This window comes from Taeniopygia guttata, chromosome Z, assembly GCF_048771995.1.
Source record: "Taeniopygia guttata chromosome Z, bTaeGut7.mat, whole genome shotgun sequence".
In the NCBI taxonomy this organism is placed as follows: Eukaryota; Metazoa; Chordata; class Aves; order Passeriformes; family Estrildidae; genus Taeniopygia; species Taeniopygia guttata.
In genome coordinates, this window is record NC_133063.1 from 80,652,522 (window position 1) to 80,664,944 (window position 12,423).

The 12,423-nt window shown below is 41.6% G+C and overlaps 1 long non-coding RNA gene across 1 annotated transcript; it reads left to right on the top strand.

Moving 5' to 3' along the window:
- Window positions 1-4,082: 4,082 nt before the first annotated feature.
- LOC115491132 (uncharacterized) lies at window positions 4,083-6,368 on the top strand. Its single transcript, XR_003957092.4, has 2 exons — window positions 4,083-5,496; window positions 6,203-6,368. It is a non-coding gene; the product is annotated as an uncharacterized lncRNA (long non-coding RNA).
- The last annotated feature ends 6,055 nt before the right edge of the window (window positions 6,369-12,423 follow it).

Below are 12,423 nucleotides of genomic sequence, written 5' to 3' on the forward strand. Positions count from 1 at the left end.
CAACTCAGTTTGTATTTCAAAGGAGCTGTTCCTCAACTGGGAGAAAGGAGATTCCTAAAAAGCCTTGGGTTTTGACTGTTAGGTGTATACACGTTCAAAATATCCAGAGAATCATCTGGTAACTTTTTATGTTGAGCACTTATATTCTAGTTATTACTTCTTTTAATAAATAATGGCATTTTAATGATATTCATACATTTCCTAGTCATCCAAGATGTTCTAATTACCAGATGAATTATTTATAAACCATGGGGTTTAGCTGCAAGTAGGAATACCAGTGAAAGAACTCAGTGATGAGTGTCTGAAATCTGCTAACATGGAGGAGCTGTGTTGCAAAAACCTTCTCTGTTAAGGTTTCATCATCCAAGAAGCTCAGACAAGCCTCTTCATACTTGTTATTTGTTGTTCAAACTTTATTTGTTATCTGTCAGCTCATCCTTTTGGCCTAAATGCAGGGGATGGATACTTAGTTGGGATTTTTTTTTTTTATTTTCCCCCTAAATGACATTTTTATGCTGTTCACTAGGAGCTGGCTGCATGGCTGCTCAACAAAACTGTCTGGAAACAAGATCTTTAAACTGGCAAACTGCAATTGTTCTGAAATTGCTGCTTCAGGCATGTGTGTGCCTCAGGACTTGGTATTTGGTTTTCAGGATTTTAGCTTTGATGAGATTGATGCTTCGTATCTTTTAGTAAGATACAGAGTAAATACTGGTTTCCCAGGTTAGAATCTTAAAACCATTATGCTGTCTTGACTTTCTTTTTGTCAAGCAGAAGAGTTTGCACCCACAGCAGATCTGTACACCTTTCCCTGTGCAAAAGGAACAGTGATTAAATGTGACTGAAGCTGTAGTTGTGCCTGCTACTGTGGGAAAGTATTTCCACATTGGGACTTGCATCTTTTTTTCCTAAACAGCATCATGGATGTTGTTGATGCCCAAACATCTGAAACAACATGTTGTTCTTGTAACACAGAGAGTATTTTATACCCTTGCATGTACTTGGTATGGATTTAATATTACATTAATTTTTCATCCACATCTGCATTTATAAATGACCTCAAATTCAAAGCAGGGATTTAGGAAGGCTGAATTGAACAGCAGCATTGCCATGGTGGGAAGTGAGTAAAGCATGAGTAAGAGATGGGATCACAGCAAAGGTCTGATGTTCTAGAGGGACTGATAAGCAGCTGGGCAGACGTGGCTGGTGGAGGAGGAAAGACAAAGTGGAGTCCAAGGATGACAGGAAGATTTCCTGTTCTTGGAACAATGTCCCTGTTCTGTGAATGCCCTTTGTACCTCAGTAACCAGAGCAGTGAGCAGTGGAAATACAGTGTCACCAAGAGGTGAAGCTGCACTGTGATGGAGGGAATAAATGCTCTCTTAGTGCTCTGAGGCTTTTATTATTTCAGTTTGTCTCCTCTTCTGTCCCACTGGCATCTGGGGCAGAGCCCACTCCCTAATGCCTAGGAAGGCTCATCATGATTGATTCCTTCCCCCTTTCTCCCTTTGATAACCATCTTCTAGAGAAAAGGAAACAAAACCCAAAACCAGCATCTTCCTAATGATTTAAAATGCTGAACTTGGTGAAACCCACCAGAAGCCAGGAAAGTGTGATGTAAACCCGCTTCTCATACTCAGGCAGCAACTTTATATTTGCATTTTATCTACATTTGTACTATCTATATCTAGTGCAAACATTCTCAGCTAAGGAAAGTTTTCCAGCCAGGTCTCTTTTCCCTCTCTTTTGTTTTACCTGAGCATTGTTACTCGTTCCAGATACGTTTGGGGAGTGCTCCCAGCACCCATCACAAGGCTTCACGTGTATTTGATGGCACGTGGCTGCCTAGAGAAGCAGTTTTCCCTTAGCTCCTGTGCTGCAGTGCAATCAGCATGCTGGGCATGGGAGATTCACACTGAAAAAACAGGTTTTGAGCATGAGGCCTGAATTGTTTACCTGGCTGTTTTGTAAATAGCACCTCTTTTCGTGACACCTCTAGCCATAGTGCAAAAGGTGTGGAGGAATAGTCATTCTGCAGGGTCTAATGGCTGGGGAAAATCCTCCCTGTGACCAGTGTCACACAGCTAACCTGTATTTATTGTTAAATTCTTTTACTCATTTCAAACTTGAAGGGCTCTTGTGGCCAAAGGCACACCCGTGTTTCTCAGTCAGTATCTGGGAGGACATCATCCATCTCCAGAGGTTTTGCCTAAATTCATTGAGATGTTCCCTGTCTCGTGTAGCACAGGTGCTCAAGCATGACCTGTCTCCTCACAGGGTACCCTTCCCTTTGACTGTGCAAGCTTCAGACACCTCACAAATAAAATCACCTTTGGCACTGCAGTTGACTTATCTCTTCCTGCTTCACCAGTAGCTGCTGGAAGGTTGTCCAGGACTTCTTTAATCTGAATGAAAAAGATCCTAAGAGTGTGTTACTAACCCTTGTAATCCCCACTGGTGTCAGAGGGAGATGCCAGCATTTCCTGAAGGACCTGGGTATAAACATTTCCAGGGAAAGTGCTGCTGCCAGCTCCTAGGACATCAGTGGGGCAAATAATTATCAAATTAAGAAGTGAGGAAGTTCCTTTCTGGTCTGTCACATTCAGAACTTTCTATGAGAGCATCTCACCATCATTTATATTGTTTGAAAGGGCTCTTTGGAGGCTGTAACATGGGAAAAGAGGTTTTCCCTCCAGCCCAGCTCTCCGTGAGGGGGAAGCAGGTGGTGCCCATCCCCAGCTGCCACAGCATTCCAGTAAATGGCCGTGTTTGTGCACACTGGTTCAGCTGAGGACCAACCCTCCAGTTTATTCAGGCCCAATTAACCTCTATCATCTCTTTTTCAAAATAACAAACACAAAATCTAAACCCACTGCACTGGGCTCACTGATGCCCTCTGCATCACCCATTTACATATTCAGAAGAGTCTGTCATATCACTCACACCACATACCAACACTTACCTTTGACAAACTCAGTGGTTAAAATACTGTATTTTCCCCCAAAGGAAGACCAAGAAGTTTTTAAAGCGTAAAACTATATATGGCTTCGTTTATTCCAGTGGAAAAAAAAAAAAAAAAGAGGAGACTTGTTTTAAAACACAAAAGACTTGTTTTAAAGAGAAGTCAAGTCAGGTCAAAATATAGAAATACCCTTGTCAATTCTAAAACCTCCACAGCTGGTCATTCCCACATGAAAAAACTTAAATAACCTTTTAGAGCTGTAGTAGGGCTAACAAAAACTCTGACCAAATGATAGATGTATTTGGACATTTGGATGTATAAATGTCACACCCAGTGGAATTAAGAGGAAATAAATAGTAATTTGACAGCATTGGCAAGCTGTGTTTTTGACTGTAGCACCACCAGCATATTTTACATGTGTATCACAGTCGTGAATAAGCCAGTCCAGACACACATTCACAGACCAGTTTTAGTTTCCTATTAAGCTACATGCTCATTTTCTTTCCCCCACCCTTTTCCAGCTAATAAAGAGCCAAGGGAACGCTCTGATCCTTGTCTCTTTGGAACAGATTACCTCCAAATTCTCCCAATTGATTCACACAGCTTGGATCTTTGAATTGGTAAAACTCCAGGAGACAAGGTAAAAAAAAAAAAAAAGAAAAAAAACCAAAAACCCTTCCCAGTGATAAGGCATTCTTGACATTTGAATTGTTTGTCATTTACTAAGGACATAAAACCCTGATACCAAAGATGGCACTTGAAATTATCATCATCACTGGAGACGTGCTGGGGCTGGGGCTCCCTGCTCCAGAGGGGTTTTTGAGCACAAAGACTCAGCAAGTTCTCCCCCCACCTCTGCCCTGCACAGATCGTGCTTCTGCCTGCCCTGGGACACATTCTGGCATCAGTCTGATCACTTAGTGATACCCCTCCTGCGCAGACCGGAGGCATGGAAAAGATTTTCATCTCTGAATTCACCGTGGCTTCTGGAAGTAATAAAAACTGTTTCCTCCTCTTCTTCTGACAAGGAGGAGCAAATCCTTTGAAATCCAGCTGCTTTCAGGTCATAGCTTGGTTGGTTGGTTGGTTGGTTGGTTGGTTGGTGGTTGGTTGGTGGTTGGTTGGTTGGTTGGTTGGTTTGACCACTTTCAGACTGGTTTGGGCTGAAAGGGACCTTAAAACTCATCCAGTGCCACAGGCAGGGACACCTCCCACTGTCCCAGCTGCTCCAGCCCCAGTGTCCAGCCTGGCCTTGGGCACTGCCAGGGATCCAGGGGCAGCCACAGCTGCTGTGGGAATTCCATCCCAGCCCTGCCCACCCTGCCAGGGAACAATTCCCCACTGCCAATCTCCCACCCAGCCCTGCCCTGGGGCACTGGGAGCCATTCCCTGGCTCCTGTCCCTGCAGCCCTTGTCCATTGTCTCTCTCCATCTTCCCTGTGAGCTCCCTTCTGCACTGGCAGTAACATATTGATTATACACCTCCCAGTCTCCTCAGGGAAAGCAGCAGGCTGACATCCCCATCCCACCCAAATTCTCCCAGGGCAGTTTCACCCCTTACACTGGGTGAGGTGGTGAGGAAATTCCTGTTCCAGCGCTGTGCCTGTGCCAGGCAGCAGCACAGGCATCACCTGCCAGGGCTGGAGAGGCTGGGTGGCCTGGCAGGGAGAGTGATACCCACAGGGAGAGCAAAATCCACTCAGAACCAGCACAGACACCCAGAATCAACTCCAGAGCTTAGCAGCCATTATACCTGGGCTTTCCTTTTATCCCTCCAAATCCAGCTCCAGAAGCTGCATTAGAGCATCTGATCCTTGGAAGTGTCCGAGCAATTCCTATAGCAGTCCCTCCTGTGTTTAAACAGATTGCAGGTTTTCACTTCTCAAAAAGGAAGATCTATTCTAATTTACCTAAAAACTACAAAACAGAACTGTAATTTTTTTATATATACTATTTACCAATTGTTTTTGTTCATTTATAGTCAAACCATCTCTTTCAAACTTAAAGAACAAATACTAGGAAAAAATATACTTAGTCAAGATGTAATGGTAATTTCTGCTAAGTCTGTCATGTCCCCTTTTTAGATTAGTTCTCAGTGCCAGTAAGTCTAATTTATGCACTCACCAATGGATATACAGAAACACTGAGCATTTTCAAGATAAAATTATTCAGCTTAAAAATACTCCTGGTTAGAGCATACCATACTGCTGATGGGGAAACTGGCAGAGAGACAATTAGAGACCTCATCAAAGCAAGGGGAGTTTTCAACAGATGGGTTTGCTGTTGAGCAACTCCACAGCCCCATTAGGAATCCTGAGGCATCTCTACTTGAAGCTTTTAGGAATCAGAGAAAAAACTGCACCAAGTTATGTGTGATCTTGCTTCATTTTAGGAGGTTGCCGAGTTCTTTTACAGAATCATGAGTTTCATCTGTATGAATTAATGCAGAATTCAACCAGACCATATCTTTTTCCAGGGAACCTGCTGTTGTTCCAGTCAGAGCATCCCCCTCACCTGTGCCCTGGTGCCTGCAGGTATCTGTGCAGTTCAGCTGCTCATTACTGGATTAATTATCACTAAATAAGGTGAAGGATGTTCCCTAAATTGTATGTAGAGACAGAAGGAGTGTGACCTACTCAGACTTTAAATCAGACAAGTGATTCAAACTGTAATCCAGATCTCAGTCATGTAAACAACTATAACTCCAACATCTCTAAGAAGATGTTTTATCAGTTTATCACAAATTATAACTGAAATTCTCAGGCTTGTATTGACAGCTATTCTGCTGTGCTGCTGACACAGATTTTGGCTATTTTCACCTTCCAAACTCTTATTTCTTTATTGTATGCCCACCTGGAACAAAGTCACTTCGGATTACTAAATTAGCTTCCAAGCACTTGTGTTTTTACTTCCAAAAACCTGTGTTCCAACAGACTGCTGTTTTATTCTCTTGAAAGCTCTATTCCTAGAAATAAGACCATTATCGAAACTTTCTATCTCAGAAAATACATTATTAGCCCCCATTTCAACATAAAATGTTCTTGTTATGGAGGGAAAATAAAGATTTCGATGTAAATGTAAAGAATAATGCCTCAAAATGTCTACAAAATTTACAATCCACTAATGTGTATGATGCTACCAGATGATACTCATAGGGAATGACAATAGATGTGTGTCCAACTGGATATTATCCCTGTTCCAAAAGTGCAGACTAATCTTAACTGTCCTTGTGATTTACAGCATCACTAATGGAAGCAGTTTAGCAACATTTTCTGGCAAGCAAGAGCATGTGCACCAGGGAGAGGGAGAAGTATCCTACACTGGAGGGAGAGGATGTGTTCGCTGAAGGGGAGAGGGATCCTGTCAATGTAAAACACACAAACAGAATTAAAGCATTCTGGGCTTTCCTCTGTCTTTTTGTATGTCCACTGGTGAGTGCATCAATTAGGATTACTGGCACTGAGACCTAATCTGAAAAACGTTGATAATATCAAGACTCAAACGGGGCCAAAATAGTTTTTACTCATATCTTGGTTGTTTTCAACTGATCCAAAATTGTCCCAACATCATTCATATGAGGCAAAGATGCCTCCAGAACCATTTAGCCCCATTTTTGCTATTTTGTGACAGCAATGCTGTATTTTGTGAAGTAATCCTCCATTGTGTTTATGCTTGGAAACTTTTCTTCCCTCAGAAATTTCTTTTCACATACAATTCCTTTTTCCTCAGACACTCAATTTTCACCTATTTGTTCCTGCAGGATAGTTCACATGACACTATTTCTGCTAGGTCTGACAGAAATAGCACCTCACCTGGAATTGTCACACCTGCCAGGTGATTTGCCCACTATTTTCCTTCCTTCCTGAGGGGGAAAAAAGCCAGTCAGCTGTTGGAAAGTACAAAGCAGAGAGATACTCAACCTGTTTGGTTCTATGGCTGAAGAAAGAATACTAGTTTTGTTTTCTCAAGGATTAGTTTTTCTTGACCATTGTTTCTTGTTCTTCTGGCTCTTGCTTGGTGGCTCCTTTCCACAAATAGCCTGGAAGAAAGAGTCCAGGGAAATCAAATGGCATCACTGCAAGTGACACAAAGCACAAACCCTTCCTCAGGCTGTTTACATTTCTAAAGGCTTGGGTGTCTGAAATGCTGGGATTAATTCAATCTAGCACCAGTCAGTTCTGCAGAAGTTAAGTACATCTGTTCTGTAATGGTAAAAAAAGTGAAGATACTAAAAACAGGAAAATATTTCTCTTTTCTACCACATCTGGTTGAAAAAGAGTGTTTTTCTAAGGCAAACATGAAAGTGGAGATGAAAGAGGTGTTTTCCACTGAAAAAAACCCAAAACCACCAAAAAACAAAAAAAAACACCTGGTTGATTATGATTACAGAAGTGGGAGGGAATGTATCAAACCAGGAGAAGCTGCTGCCAACCTGCACAAATGTTATGGCTGATTGTCAAAATTCAATCATGCAGGAGAAGAAACACCAGGCTGTTTGTCTCTAATCAGAATCTGACAGGGCTGGAGTGAGCAGCTCCTCCTTCGCTTGGGGTGAAGAACCACAGAGCCACGGAATCATCAGGGCTGGAAAAGACCTCCAGGGTCATCAAGGTCAAACACGAGCACAGCACCACCAAGTCCAGCACTAAACCTTGTCCCCAAATGCCACCTTTGCACATCTTCCTTGCCCATGCACAGGACAAAAAACATCCCTGGTGCTGCACAGCAGCAGGATTCGGTTAAGTCAGCAAAACTTAAGAGGCACAGTAATTTTCCCAGGAAAAATATTTCATTTCTGCTGCTCTCTGCTTTCTAACATCACTTAGAGAGAGGGAATGTGGCTTCCCCTGGTTCTCCAGCCCCAGGCTCTTTTCAGTGAGCAAACTGGCTGCCACATTGTGCATAACCAGGACAAAATTGTTAGATTTCCTCTCCATACAGAAGCCACGTAGTCTTTGTTTGCCATTTGTCCTTTTATTGCCAGAAGCTTTCATCACCTGCACAACGAAGGACATGCAAACGGTGGTGTAGCCTCACTGTTGGAATATGAGGTATTGGTGATTCTGAAATTGCAAAAAGTCTCTGTCTGTCAGCCCTGCTGCCAAAGCAGAAGCCATAATTGGTCTGTGCTGTTTCAAGGTTGTTTATTCTGTTTATCTCTAACATGTTCTGCTGCCCTGCCGCAGCTCTGTCCTGCAGGGCAGCGTGTGGGGCTCTGCCCTCAGTGGGATGGTACAAACATTAAATACCACAAACTACCTGTGCTGGATTTACAATAACGTGCCAATATCTGTCACCTACGTTGAACAGTGTGTCCCCAGCCTGAACCAACAGAAAAATGCCAACACCACAGTGAAACATGGAGGGCATGAAGAAGGAGAAAAAGGACAAGACACACCCAATTTCCTCCATCTTGTCCCCTTTGGACCCCTAATCTAGAATCCTAAAATTTTACTTTTGCACCTGTGCCACACTTAATTATTACTTATATCAAACACTCAGAGCTGGTAATTCACCCTGTAAGACTGAAAACTCTTTTCCATGGACAGAGATCACAGCCAGTGTCTCTGGGGGCTCTGTCCAGGGGGGTTCCTGACCCCTGCCAGGGTCCCAGGGCAGCCAGAGGGAAGCTCTGGATTCCCACACCTCACCACTCTATTCCCATGGAAAGCTCAAAAGGCAAATCCCCAGCTGTCCCTCAGAGAGAGACATGAATTGTCATTTTAGAGACGCCTCAATCCTCACATTTTTAATTTAAAACATTCCTTGACATTTTCCAGGCCAGATTGGACAGTGGTGCTTGGAGTACCCTGGGACAGTGGAAGGTATTGGTGACAATGGATAATCTTCAAGGTCCTTTCCAACCAAAACCATTGGGATCTATGATTGATATCACATTTACTTTTAATAGGCATTTTTCTGGATGTCTGGGCATTAAGACAAACAATTTCAGCGATAAGAATTCATACAGATTTCCAAAGTACACAGTTCTTAAACCATTAGGTCTTCATTGGTTACAATTATACCCAAACTTTGGATTAAGTGTCTTTGCAGGCTGTGAACCACAAACCCCAATATCTTTGCCAAACTACCACGGACCTCAGCTAAAGCAGGACTCTGCCCTTCTTTAGGGTTTCTCACCCTGCCAAACTGGCATAAACCCTCCATAAATTTTGTATCTAGGAAATATTTTAAACCCGAAACATTTCCAGCAGAATTGCTAATGCTGGATTCTACAGAGAAACATTCCCATCCCTGGGAGTGCCCAAGGCCAGGCTGGAACAACCCAGGACAGGGGAAATGTTAATTTAGAAAATGCTAATTAGACCAGCTAGAAAATACAGATGAATATAAACTGCAAAAGATATAAAATCTTCTGCAGAAAAAGTTTTCATGGGAGGGGAGCAATTAATCCCACTGGCACTTAATAAAGACATGGAATTTGGGGAGCACAAGCCACACAAGGTGTCTCAAACTAAGGCAGGTGTTGATAAAACACTATGGTTAAGGTGACAAGAACTACATTTCTTCATTTTTCTGTGGAAAAAGTTGCATGCTAAAGTGTATTTTGTTTTGAAGTATAATAACAGTTTGGGGAAAATATAGTAATAATATAAGTTTAAAAATACCTTCCTATAATAGAATTGTTAGTTTACTGGAATAATCTGAAAAAATGCTGAGCATCTGAAGAGACAGACAAAGAGCTGGCAATTTTGGGTGGAGACAGGATAATCATGAGGTTATCTATGTTTCATGGGGGGAAACAGAATTTTAGTGGAAAAGCCACTTGTGTTTCGGTGAGGTAGCAGTCAGGAAAAATAATCCCACTGAAATTAAACCTTAGTTTCACTTTGATTACCCAAGGCAGAGTATCTTGATGAGGAATGTGGTGAGGAACAAGGTCCCAAGTCCTCAGCAGAAGGAGAGGAACAGCAGGAAGGCACATTTGTGTTTTATCTTGGTGCATAATGAAGCCTGAAAGAGCACCCAGAAAATTTATGAGGAACTCTCAGACACCTTTCACACATTTGAGAGTAATTTTTTATAAATGCTATTGCCCAAAGTCTGGGGACTGCAGGAAAATCGAAGTCAGACTTTTTGCCCCAGCTGCAAAACACAGACCTGTGCCTGGGGAAGGAAAACAACAGGAATGAAAGTGACAGGTAAAATTCCAGGTTTTCTTGGGACAGCAAATCCATACAGGAGCAAAAACAAAGCTGCTCTGATTTATGCTGCTGACATAAAAGACTCCTCACCTATGAGTGCCTAACAGCCCCTTTCCTCCCTGCAGCACTGGAGCTGGCAGGAAATTCCAGATATCCACAGAACTGAGCTCCTGAAATGAAAGCTGCCATTCAGAACCAGCCTGAGGAAGGCAGCAGCACTGAAATTTACCATCTCAGCCATACCTGCATTGTAAAAACTTTTTCAGTTTTACTGTGGTGGGACTTTGGCCACAGGACAGCCAAAGCTCAGCCCTGAGCTGCTGACATATTAAATCTAAACATACCAATAACCGTGGTGTGAAACCACAGTTTTGATTCCCATTTCAATTCTGTTGTGTCTAGCAGAGGCATTTCTGATGCAGGGAAAATAAGGTAGGATTGGGATCACACTGCACTTGAAGAAAAAAGAATATTCCAGAATACTTTATGCTTTTTTCTTCCCTTTCCTTTTTTTTTTTTTCTTTTTTTTTTAAGCCAGACTTCCCCTGATAAGATGCCTGTTGTAATGATTTATGGACATCCACACAGCAAGACTGGAAAAAAAAAACCAAAAAAACAAAAACCCTTGTGTAACAAACCTTCAGATAATCCCAAACTGTAGAATTTAAGATTGTTCTATTGCCAGCATTTTCATTGCCATTTTTATAGCAGTGGGTTGTTTTCTCAATTATTTTCCTACAGCAAATCCTATTCCAAACAATAGGCAGGGAAAAGCATTCTGGAGTGTAAATCACTATAGCAAGCTTCAGGATATGGAGCTTTAGAGTGAACCCACCACAGAACTGCTGGCTGGGGAAAAGTCTGAGGAGATGTTGTCATATGAGTTAAAGTGAAAAATTGTGTGAAGCCACCATTAGGACACATTACCAGGGGTTTAGATGTCCAAAAATATTTCTTTTTTTTCTTTTATTTTCTAAGCTTTACCTAAGGAATGTGAGTTCATGCCAGTGGTAATGTCAGATGACAAAGGTGTCAGTCTCACATAGCAGCAATGAAAGTCCATTTACAGTGCAGATGAACCTTTATTCACATGCTCAACTTCACTATTTAGTCCTAACCATCAGGAACATTATATGTATACTTACTCTTTTTCACTCTTGTCCAGTTCATCAGCCCCCTTAAAACCACAAAAGATGGCTTTTGTTCTTTTTCCAGGCCCTCATTAAAACTGCAACCTGCCTTTATTTTCTTGCTGCCTCTATATGTCTTGTTAAAGTGTTTGCCATGCTGCCTCAAAAAATAAAGTGGCAGAAATGTACAGAGCAATGAATCAGATGTAAACAAAGGTATCTGCAGCCTGAACCTGCTTTATGATGTTCCAGGGCTGTCTGTTATAAAGCATATTTCCTGGTGAAGAAAACAGATAACCCCTCTATCTAAAAGACAATTTGGAAGCAGGGACAGGGAGTTTAATGATGATTTCTGCAGCCTGCTTTCAATGTAACCTCTTAGCATGTGAACAGTGATCCTCTGAGTCGGTGAATAAATTGATTTTTAATATATTTTAGCTGCTGTGAGATGGAAAAAAAATATTTTGGAGAATTTCATGCATAGAATATTTAAATTTTCTGGCCTAAATTACTTTGGTCTACAGTCAAATATTTATGGCATGAGTTAAGGCTTTGGCTTGTGAGATAATTCTTGGCTTTCTCAGCAGTGACACAGCTTTCTCAGTCATGTATTGGGCATTTATTAATTAATGACAAGGTGTTAATGGAAGAAATCAGCTCCAAACTCCTCACTGAGTGTTTTCCAATATCTATATATATATTCTTTTAGCATCTCATCAGGGAAGGGTGTCTCAGCAACATGCATTTTTGTTGTGGCCATCATGTCAACTAGATTTCTCTTATGAGAGGGTTTGAGAAAAAACCATGTTAGGCCTAAGTCAGAGTCTAATCTAAGTCCATATCTAACCCTTTTCTAGGTGAGACCTAATACATTCCCATAAATCAAAACGTTAAGGGAAAAAAAAAAAGATATTTTATGAAGATTTGTTCTCCTAACTCTGACACCCACAATGTCACACTAGCACAGGCAATTGCATGGCTTTCCTCACTTAAAAAACATGACTCAGCCTTAGATTTAAAAAAAAATGCCTGAAATTAATTAATTCTGCACCAGAATTTACCTTATTTCTGCAAGCAAATTGAAACAGCACTTAAAAACATGCCAATATTCAAAATATAACACAACAGCACGCAGAAAAATCACCATCTTTAAAGTGGAAACTCA